Consider the following 11,322-nt stretch of genomic DNA (forward strand, 5'->3'; position numbering starts at 1 on the left):
GCGCTCCGGGAGGTGCGTGGCCTGGGGAGAAGCTCTGCTCTCCCTCCAAGAGCAGCGGGGCCTGTGCTGCCCAGGCCGGGCACGCGGAGGGCGGGCCTCTCCCAGCAGCAGGCCTGCGGGGCTGTGAGTGGGGCGCCCACACACGCCGTGTCTGCTGCTTCCTCTGCCTGGGGAGGTGGGAGGCTGGGCCTGGCCCCTCTCCCTGGACCTCCAGAGTCAGGTCTCACCTGCGGTGTCCCCTCTGAGGCCACCTGGACTGAGTCAAGGACAGAAGTTGGCGGTTTTCCTCTGGATCCACATTGGCCTGGGTGGTGGGCATTGTGTTTGTGTAACAGGCCGTGGGCACGCTCCCTTTTCCTCCCGTGGGAAGCTCCGGCTCAGGGCTGTGCCCATCCTCCGAGGCCCCGGGCTGAGCCGTTCCCACTCCATCCGCCTCCTTCCCTTGGCTCCCCACTGCCTCCTGCTGCCTCCCACGCCCACTGTACCCGGGGGCTGGGGAGCCATGGGGCCTCCTCCCCTCCCGCCTGCCCGCCCGAGGGTCCCCTGCCCTGAACTGAGTGGGTTTCCAGCCCCAGGTTCTTGCTGGCGGAGTCAGGAAGGGACAGAGAGCATCACCTGGAGCACAGGCTTCCATACCCCGGGCCCCGAGGAGGCCAGAATTGCGGGCGCTGGGCCCCCACCAGTGAGGAGGCTGTGGCTTCTTGCCCTGAGGCCTCCGTGGGCATTTAGGGGCTCTGCGTGGGGATCTGGGGCTTGGGCAGTGTGGTGGTCCCTGGCTGCGGAGCCCCCTTTTGGGGAACAAACAGCCCCAAACAGAGAGCCATCTCCATGGTCCCCTCCAGGCCAGGCCCCCGTACCCCTGCCCTTCCTTTCACTACCCTTTCCTCTGATTCATTAACCACAGCGAGTTGGCACAGGCCTCACCCTGACAGCTCAAGACAAAGTGTCCAGGACACTGGGCCTGGGCGAGAGCAGGGAGTGACAGGAAGCGGGGCCGGGCCTCTGCGTCCGTACAGACAATGGGCTGGGGCTGTCTGGAGGGCAGAACGTTCCGCTTTTCTCCGAAGGGCCTTCCCGGGGCCCCTCTCTCAGCCCGATGACCCGGCCCGGCCACCGGGAGCCCTGAAACCAGCATTCCCAGGGGCAGGAAGAATCCTGATCGGGGCTCTGCTTCCGGCACCCCTCCCCCGCCCGGGCTGGAACTTGCGTCAGTCAGTCACGTAAGTGGCTGTGACTCAGCACCCAGCCCTGCGGGGAGGGAGAGCTGCTGCCTCCACGGAGCCTCGGCCCCGGGCTCTGGCTGTGAGCGGCCTGGCTGCGCAGAGCACGTCAGCTGCGCTGGTTCCTGGGGGGGCTATGTGGGTCCCCGGGCTTGGTGACGGGTCTCACCCACCAGAGTGCCTCTCCTGCCCACTCCCCTCCCGGGCTGTCTCTTGGGCACCTGGCCGGGCCTGCGATCGGTGGGTCATTAGGGCTTTGAAAGACACAGCGTCCTTTAGAGAACGGAGCGGGAGCTCTCTCTGCCCTCCCCGGACGGCTCTGTAACCGACAGCCAGGCACTGAAGTTAACCCTCGATGTTTTCGTGGGGCTGGCACCGTTGCTGTTGCTGCTGGACGTGTCTGACTGGCATGCCTTCAGACACCACGTGGCCTCCCCGGGCACTCGGCTCCTGCTGCGCTGCGGCCGCTTCTCTGTCTTGTTTCCTGCAGGGTCCGGCGCCCGGGACGTGCGGTGACCGGTCTGCACCAGCCTCCGCCGAGGAACACTCCGGGGCCGGGCCGTGCCAGGGAGGCTCTCAGAGCCGCGAGCAGGAAGTAAAGGCCGGGGTTCTGATTCACTGTGTGGTGACCTATCCTCTGAGCTCGGGTCCCTGCCCAGGCCGGGGAGGGTCCCAGGCATTGGGGGGTGACAGGTGTCGGGGGGTGGGGGGTGGACAAACCTGCAAACAGAATGTGGGCACAGAAATGCACGGGGGCTGCCCCGTTTCTGTACGGGGGCACCTCCCAGGGTGACAAACCCCCTCCTCTGGGCGGGCACTTCCCCTACCAGGCAGCCCACCCAGCCCACCCAGCCCTTCCCCACTGGCCCCGGTGTGTATGGGGCCCTGAGGCCAACGGGAGGATCCTGCCCCCTGCAGGCGATGGCAGAGCCCTCAGCAGCCTCCCCAGATCCCACCAGGGAGCAGACCAGCCTGGCTGCAGGTGCGTCCGTGCTCAGGCTCAGCAGCTGAGAGAGAAGCCTGGTTCTGAGAGAGAAGCCTGGTTCTGAGAGAGAAGCCTGGTTCTGAGAGAGAAGCCGGTTCTGCGAGAGAAGCCTGGTTCTGAGAGAGAAGCCTGGTTCTGGTGGGAAAGCTGGCACCTCCACAGACCGTTTCATCCCACAGGATGGGAAGGGCGGTCGGTTTGGTGCTGAGATGACCTCCTCTCCCCTCTTCTTCTGGAAGAGAGTTCCCCGTGATGCTTCGCTAATGATTTTGTATCTCTTCTTCCAGAGGACTCAGAGTATTTTAGAACCGGGAGGCTGGGAGCCCACACCCTGGCTGGTGCCCCCTAGTTCCCTGTGACAGCGACAGGGCCCTGGGCTGGCCAGCCAGCCTCTGAACTCCTGGCTGGCGTTCCCTGGGCAGCAGGAGAGGCATGAATTAATCACCCAGATGATCAAATGACAAGTGTGCTCCAAGGAACAGAACTAGACGCTGAGCTGGTGACTTTGCCGGAAGCTGGGCTGAGGGGGTGGGGGCAAGGGGGTAGTTTTCCTGAGAGGGGAAACCTGAAGGGGGACCCCCTGCATTGCTGGGATGGAGGGGGTGTTGCCAGGTAGTAGCAGTGGGAGAGTGGATGGAGAATGTCCCAGAAAGAGGGGGCGGCATATGCAGAGGCGGGGTGCTGCCCGGATCCCTGCAGGGTGTCTGTGTGACGGCATCTCAGGGACGTGGGAAGGATACTGGCCGTTGGAAGTTGCTAAGGAAGGAGCGCTTGGCTGGAGAAAAGCTGAGAATGACCCGGTGTAGATCTCTTCGTTGTACACCATTCAGACCCCGTGGTAATGGCTGCCAGTTAGCACTCACTCCTGACCTTGCCACCCCAGCAGGAACCTGGTTAACAGGTCCCGCTGTTGGCTGGAGTGTCCTCACTCGCAGAGCCCGCCCAGCTGAGGCCTGGCAGAGCCCCGGGCTGCGGAGCCTGGTGCAGGGCTTCCCAGCGTAGGGGGAGGCTCCTCTCCAGGGGTGCCCACTCCCCACTCCCCACTCCCCACTCCCGCAGGCCGGCTGTGAGCCACTGCAGAGCACCGGAGGTGTGGAGCATAGGACCCGCTGCCCAGCCACAGCCCCTGGCGGGACCAGGCGGACCCCTTCCCAATGACTATGGTGAGGATTAAAGAGTGCAACTCGGCGTTCAGACGCTACCGCCGCCTCTTCCCCAGAGCAGGACGTACCGTTACCTCCAGGAGCCATAGGAAACAGGAGCCTGTAGCTAGAGGCCTAACGGGTGGGAAGGAACCTGAAAGATACGGACGTTACTGCCTCCTCTTCCTCACGGTCAGGGCCTCAGAGGAAATTAGAGACGTGTTTTCTGAGCTTCAACCAACCAGAGGAGACGGGGCCCGCTAGGAGATGGGAAACCTAACTTAAACACACCTTGAAAAACCTTATTTTCAGGCAGGTGTCCAAAGCGACACGAAGCAAAACTCGGTGCTTGCGTGAGAGGGTCATCTACTTGCTACAGTTTTCGGACGCTGGTTTCCTTGGGTCGCACCAGAGGTTAAGTAAGACGGTGGGGTGGTGACACCTACGTGTGGCACGGTGGGGCCCGCGTCCTTCCTGATAGGGAACAAGGAGGGGTGCCCTGGCCCGGGTGGCAGTCACCTTTGTGTAGTGCTAGAGCAAGTGAGATCATGCCAGAAAACCTCCTGCGTCCTGTGTAGACCTGACGTAGGGCGATCCTGACGTGGAAATGCGTGGTGATAGCAGCCACGGCTGCTCTAGCTCAGCAGGTGTATGCGGATTTGGAGGGACTAGTGGGTTAGACAGGTTAGCGGAGAGTTGATGGATTTGTGCCGCGGCGTCGGCGTGAAGCGTCGGCCGTGACTTTCACGCCCCCCGAGCTTCGTTGTGGACCCTCCTGTCTGCCTTCCCAGTGGATCTGATGACGCCACGCCTGGAACCGCAAGGAGACGTCCTCTCCGGGCCCTCCGATCGCACCTCCCGCCCTCTTTTCTCCAGCGAGACCCTCTTCTTCTGGAAGCTGGTTTCACATGGTGGCTTAGATTTTTCCATCTTTGTATCTAGCACCATTTGAAATCAGTGTTTTAGGAGTAAGAATTGCAGCACAGCCGAGGGCCAGCGACGGGAGCTGCGGCTCTGGGGACGGGCTCCTCCTCGGGCCGCCTGAGCCGCGTCAAGACAGAAGCAACTGGAAAAAGCAAAGCACCCCCTGGAGTCCGTCGGGTTGGGGGTAACAGTGTGTGTGTCGGGGGTTTGAGCAGGGGCCGGGTCGGGATAGCGCCGACCGGTAGCCACAGCCACCTGCTGGCAGGGCCTCTGAGCGCGGTGAGGGGCACTGCTGGGCGGGCACTGGCCTGTCTGGGGAGGGGCGAGGGCTGTGCACCCGGAGGACAGATTCGTCGGTCAGCGCTGTCCACCTGCTCCCGGGCCCTGGGACACTCCGGTGCGTTGGCAGCGCGGCAGAGGGCAGGACCCCGGACCGCCACTGGAGCCATCTCTTACACAGGCTGACCGATTTCTCCTGGTGTTCAGAGTCTGTTTTTGTCTAGCACCATTTGAAATCGGTTATGATGTAGGGGGAAAAGCAGCGGCCTCGAAGCCTCGTGCCACGTCTGCTCAGCCACGGCCTGTGCTTGCCTGGAAGATGGATGGGCGGGGGGCAGGGGAGGGGGAGGGAGGGCACACTGTTTCCTACCAACTTCTGTACTTGAATTTGTGATACCGCACTGCGGAGGCAGGGGACGATGTGATGGATTTTTAAGAACAGATCGCTAACTGCCGTCTGTACCTGCATTTGTGATAACTGTACTGCGGAGGCAGGAGATGAGGTGATGGATTTTTAAGAACAGATCGCTAACTGCTCTGAGGCCCTCGGTTGCCTCTTGCTGGAATGTAGTCCTGCTGTAAGTTCTACAGATTGGCTGCTTGTTGACTGACCTTTCTGTTAAGAAATAAACTGTCTGTGCATCTGAACGTAATAAATATTTTACTGTCTTCGATGTATCGTGTCCTTGTTTTTCGTTGTTATTTCCCACTCAGAGTTCTGCGATGATGAGAAGCGGGGGGCCTGAAAAGTTAACTTCCTATGCAGATCATACCTGCCTTATGAAGCATTCTAGTGGGTGGCAAGCAGACACACAGTAAAAACGAAGCCCAGCCCTGGCTGGTTTGGCTCAGTGGATAGAGCGTTGAACTGTGGACAGAAAGGTTGCAGGTTCAATTCCGGTCAAGGGCATATGCCCAGGTTGCAGGCTCGATCCCCAGTAGGGGGCGCGCAGGAGGCAGCTGATCAATGATTCTCTCTCACCATTGATGATTCTATCTCACTTTCCCTTTCCCTTCCTCTCTGAGGTCAATTAAAAAAATAATTTTTTTTTAAAAAGCCCATTAAAGCAAAATGGAATTCTGGGAGCCAGGAAACAAGATGAGAGAGGATGACAGATGTGGGTCACCTGGGGCTAGGGAAGCTACACCTGATGGGGAAGCCCACCTGGGCCCCGGCCCCGCCCTGCTCCCGGCAGGCAGCGCTCCTGCACGTGGCCTAAAGCAGCTGCCTGCAAGTTCCAGTGTGAGCCAAGCAGGAGAGCTCCGCTTGGTGCAGAGTTTCTCTCAAGGACAGGGTGCCGAGCTGCGGAGAGGGGCTCAGACGGTAGCCAGAGCTGACCGTACAGGGGCCGAGGCCTCTGGGGTCTTTGGGGTGCAAGGCCGTGGGCCCTTGCTGGAGCTTTTTGCATGGAACGTGCCCGGCCAACTGCGAAGGGCCTGCGGTGGTTTCACTTCAACCCCGTGGCTCTCGGTGAGCGGTGGCCACTGAGCCACACGGGCAGCTTCTCCTCCCAGCTGGCCCTGGCGCCCGGTGAGGGGGTGAAGCGCCTGCGGGGAAAACTCCCCGATGGATGCCATTCCCGCAGGACGGCAGCACCAGGCCAGTGCGCGCTGCTGGTGGAAGATTCCATCCTCTGATCGCCAGGATGCGGTGGGGGAGTAGGTAAGACCCTCGGTTGTTTTGTTCGCTTCTCGGGGAGGTCGTTGCTAAGCACGTTGGGTCAGTTGTAACAAATTGAACAATGTTTGCTCCATGCACTGTGTCCCAAGCTCCAACCGAGGTACTGGGGGGGAAAAAATCCAAAAAACAACAATAAAGACATGGATCCTGCCGACAGGTTGCTGATTCCGGTCCCCAGATGACTAAGTCCTAGAAGTTCAAGTTAGCAGGACGCTGCTTGGGGGCACATCTCGCATCTGATTGTCAAGGCCGTGCACTTGAAAAACGCTTCCTTGGCTGGGAGCCGGCTTAGCTAAGATGTGCCACCTGGTTGGCTGTAGGTGTGTGAGTGGGAGGCGTCTTGGATGGAAGGCTCACTCGGGCCGCCTGCTGGCTGTGCTGGCAATAGCTCCCACCTGGGGAAATGAAGGCTGCGGCGTTCTGCATAAGCCCGAGACAGCAGAGCTGAGCACAATTGAGGTGAAACACTGTGTTGTCTCCAACCTGGTAATTCTTCACATGAGGCGTTGGCCCGGGCCTCACTGAGAAGCCGGCATGTAGTTCAGCGGGGCAGGCGGGGTGGCGGGAGAGAGACTAGTGTGTCCATATATTGGGGAGCTTAAGAGTTTTCCTTGAACACAAGGAAAGTTGTATTTTGGGTTTATTCTCATGAGACAGCTCCTCCCTACCTTCTGATCAGATTCACCCAAGGAGCCTTTAGAGCAGTGGTTCTCAACCTTCCTAATGCCGCGGCCCTTTCATACAGTTCCTCATGTTGTGGTGACCCCCAACCATAAAGTTATTTTCGTGGCTACCTCATCACTGTAATTTTGCTACTGCTATGAATCGTCATGTAAATATCTGATATGCCGGATGTATTTCCATTGTTACAAGTTGAACATAAAGCATAGTGATTCATCACAAAAACAATATGTAATTATATATGTGTTTTCCGATGATCTTAGGCGACCCCTGTGAAAGGGTCGTTCGACCCCCAAAGGGGTCGCGACCCACAGGTTGAGAACCGCTGCGTTGGAGTGCTGCTTAGCCGCCACCCTTACAGGTGCTGCCTGCACTCTTCCAGCAGCGGGACCTGGGCATTGTTTTTTGCTGTTTGTTTCACACTCATCCCAGGTGATGCTAGTGCGCAGCCAGGGTTGACAACCACCTGCCTGTGGCTCGGCTTGTAGGAGGCTTTGTCCTCAGCGTGTCCTGAGGGCCCACAGCACTGGGGGCTCCTTTCCTGTGGCCGCGGTAACAAATCACTGCAGATTGGGCGTCGCAGTGTCTTCGGGTCACTATAAAAAACACTGCAGCCTGGGTAACCGGTGAGCCACAGTTCCTCACACTTCTGCAGGCTGGGAGGCCCAAGATGGAGGCCCTGGCAGTGTTGGCATCTAGTGAGAGCCAGCTTTGTGGTTCATGGACAGGGCCTTCTAGCTGTACGTTCACATGGCAGAGGGCTGAGGGACTTTCTTGGGATTCTTTTAGAGGGACGCGAATCCCATTCGTGAAGCCTGAGCCCTCTGACCTAGTAACTTCCCAGTGGCCCCACCTCCTAATGCCATCCCCTTGGAGGTTAGGATTTAGCACAGGAATGTTGGAGGAACACAAACATTCACCAGTGTCTGAAGACAACACACATTTGTTCTTTTTGTTCTGGAGGTCATAAGTCTGAAATCAGTTTCACTGGGTGGAAAGGAAGGTATTGGTAGGGACTGGGAGATATTCAGTTCCCTTGCCTTTTCCAGCTTCTGGAGCTGCATTCTGTGTTTTTTGGCTCCTGCCTCCATCCTCCACCCAGCAGCATTGTGCTTGAGTGGTCACATCGCCTTGTGCTGTCGTCACATCTCCCCCTGCCTTCCTCTTAGAAGGAAATTATGATTACATTTAGGGCCCCACCTGGATAAGCCAGGGTAACCGCCCCATCCCAGGTCTCATCTGAGAAAACCCTTTGCCGTGCAGGTGACATCACAGGTCCCAGGAATAGTGTGGCCTCAACCCGGTATCTGTGAGGCCACGATTCAAACTGCCACAAACAGCAGACCTGTTGAATCAGAATCTGCATTTTATCAAGATCACCTTGTGATTCACCTACACACTAAACTGTGAGTGAGAAGCAGGGTTCTGTGGGACCTTATCCAGAGAGCCTCTCGTAATGGAGTCCCATGTCAATGGCAACTTGAAGGAGTGTTTGCCTAGGAGCCTTTTCATTGGCGGTAGGTGGTCAGAGACCAATCCTTTTCTCACACACCATAAACAAGTGCTCATCTAAATGGCAGTGGTCTCCGAAGGAAGCAACAAGCCCCAAGTCCCAGGAGAGCGGAGCTGTTGCTTGTTTCCGGTATTTGGCACAAGGCTTGCCACTGCAGCATACAATAATTCAATTTTTTAAAAAGCTACAGAAAAGTAACATAACCACAAGCGGCTCCTCTGCGAATGTGGGTGTGACTACCCCGCTGCAGGTTTTCTTGGGCAAGTCGGGAATCGGGGTGGGTAACTTTCTCAGTGTGATCTGTGCTGTGGTAATTCGTTCCCTTTCAGCCGGTATGTAAACGAGGGGGAAGGGAAAATGGTCTACTGACCCCAAACCCCAATGTGGTACTTCCCCCATATTAAGCAATAAAGGACAGACTATAGACATTAAAAACTGTTAATTTCACAGAAGGAAACCAGAAAAGAGGTAGTTAATACTAGACCCAAAAGGAAATAATAAAGGGCTTCTGGTAATTAGTGACTCAAACATCTGAATAAAGAGTGAGCAGGGCACCCAGCTGGTGTGGCTCAGTGGTTGAGTGTGGACCCATTCACCAGGAGATCACGGTTCCATTCTCGGTCAGGGCACATGCCTGGGTTGCGGTTTGATTCCCAGTGGATATATATGTATGTTGAGGAGGCAGCTTATCAATGTTTCTCCCTCTGAAATCAATAAAAACATTTAAAAAACAAAAGAATCTGAAGGGCCAAGGAAGAGAGTGTCCAATACTCCAACTGTCCACATGGGGGCAGCAGTGCTACGATTTTAAAAAATAGCTGTGTGTGTGTGTGTGTGTGTGTGTAACTTTTCATGGACAAGACTAGAAATGAAAGTAATGTAGGTTAGGGGATAAAAAATGAGTACCCTCAATTTTGCATGATTTCAGTACACTAGGTTAAATCCTGTTCAAATATGCAAATTCTTAAAATATGTAAAAAAGTTCATTCTGAGTACCATATTAGCTGTCAGGAATCAGGCATTACTAAATTTTAGAATACCAGTTCCTTAAACCTAACATCTCCTTTAACAATGAAAATTCAAATTCCTCCTCTCCCACTTTTTAGCATTTTCGTAGAAGACTTTTATTGTCACCCACCTTGAATGTTCTCCTGTATATTTTATACCAATATACAAGTATAAAAAAATAACCTCAAGATAAAGCCAAATAAAATTTAAGCCCTAGCCGGTTTGGCTCAGTGAGTAGAGCGTCGGCCTTCGGACTGAAGGGTCCCAGGTTCGATTCTGGTGAAGGGCACATGCCTGGGTTGCAGTCTTGATCCCCAGTGTGGGGCATGCAGGAGGCAGCCAATCAATGATTCTCTCATCATTGATGTTTCTATCTCTCTCTCCCTCTCCCTTCCTCTCTGAAATCAATAAAAATATATATTTAAAATTTTTTTTAACAAAATGCTTTGTTTATAGTCAAGTTAATTTTCCTCCAGTGTTGGTATTAGAAAGATTGCTTCTTGTATTTTTTTAAAATATTTTATTGATTTTTTACAGAGAGAAAGGGAGAAGGATAGAGAGTTAGAAACATTGATGAGCGAGAAACATTGATCAGCTGCCTCCTGCACACCTCCTACTGGGGATGTGCCCGCAACCCAGGTACATGCCCTCGACCGGAATCGAACCTGGGACCTTTCAGTCAATAGGCTGACACTCTATCCACTGAGCCAAACCAGCTAGGGCGCTTCTTGTATTTTTAAACCACAGATAACCTTGTTTGGTTAGCCCGGCAACAAGACCTTGATTCAAGTCTAAGGCATTTCTGGTTTCTTTCATAGGTTGATTTAATAAAACTCAAATTTCTCAAATATAAGCCTTTCCCTCCTGTCTTTATAAGTTTCCATGTAGAAATGGACTGTGGATTGAGAGTCACTAATGCAGAGGTTTTCAACCTTAGCTGCATATTAGAAGCACTTGGGGAGCTTTAAAAACATCCCTCTGCCCAGGGCACAGAGCAGATCCATTATGTTGGGAATGCTGGGCGGAAGCTCTGCCAGTGATAGCAGCCATGCTGAGTCCCAGGGAGCCTGATCTCAGAGCTCCAGCAACCTGATTTAATGCCAAGAGTAAGGGTTTTTTGGTTTGTTTTTACCTAAGTAAAAAAAAAAAAATCCTAATAATTACACAAATCAAATCTTTTAATTTCACTAGAGGCCCGGTGCACGAAACTCATGCACGGGGGATGGGGGGGGGTCCCTCAGCACAACCTGCACCCTCTCCAATCTGGGAGCCCTCAGGGGATGTCCTACTGACAGCCTACTCAGAGCAGACACCAGGGCCCACGCCCTCTGGTTCTCTGCGGACCCGCCTGCCTGTCTGCTCTCTGGCTCATAGCCGTGGCCAGGGGCAAGCAGGGCCCTGTTGCCTTCTCTCTGCGGGGGCCTGCTTGCCCCTCACTGCGGCGAGGGCTAAAAGGACTACTCCGGCGGGGCTGAGGGGACTGGGTGCCACCATCTTGTGGCTATGGGTGCCACCTACTTTGTGATGGAGGGATGGTCAATTTGCATATTCCATCTTTATTAGATAGGATTGTTGGACTTGGGATTGTAAGTACTTAGCCGTACCCACACATTAAACTGATGTGGAAGGATGTCTCCTAGCAGACAGTGTCTACAGATACTCAGATGTGGTTGCCTCAAGCTGGCTGATAGGACACCTGGGCAGAAATCAGACAAAGCTTCACCCAATGGGCATGAGGCGCTGGCCCTGGAAGATGCCCAGGATCAGTCAGGACCAAAGGCCTCTCAGGCACCAGTGAAGCAGGATGCAGCTCAGGGCACATGGCACAGCTTGACTAACAGCATGTTACTTAGAGAAATGCAGCAGAAAGAGGAGCCCTGGAGATGTTT

Source organism: Myotis davidii, unplaced genomic scaffold (assembly GCF_000327345.1).
Source record: "Myotis davidii unplaced genomic scaffold, ASM32734v1 scaffold622, whole genome shotgun sequence".
Taxonomy (NCBI): Eukaryota; Metazoa; Chordata; class Mammalia; order Chiroptera; family Vespertilionidae; genus Myotis; species Myotis davidii.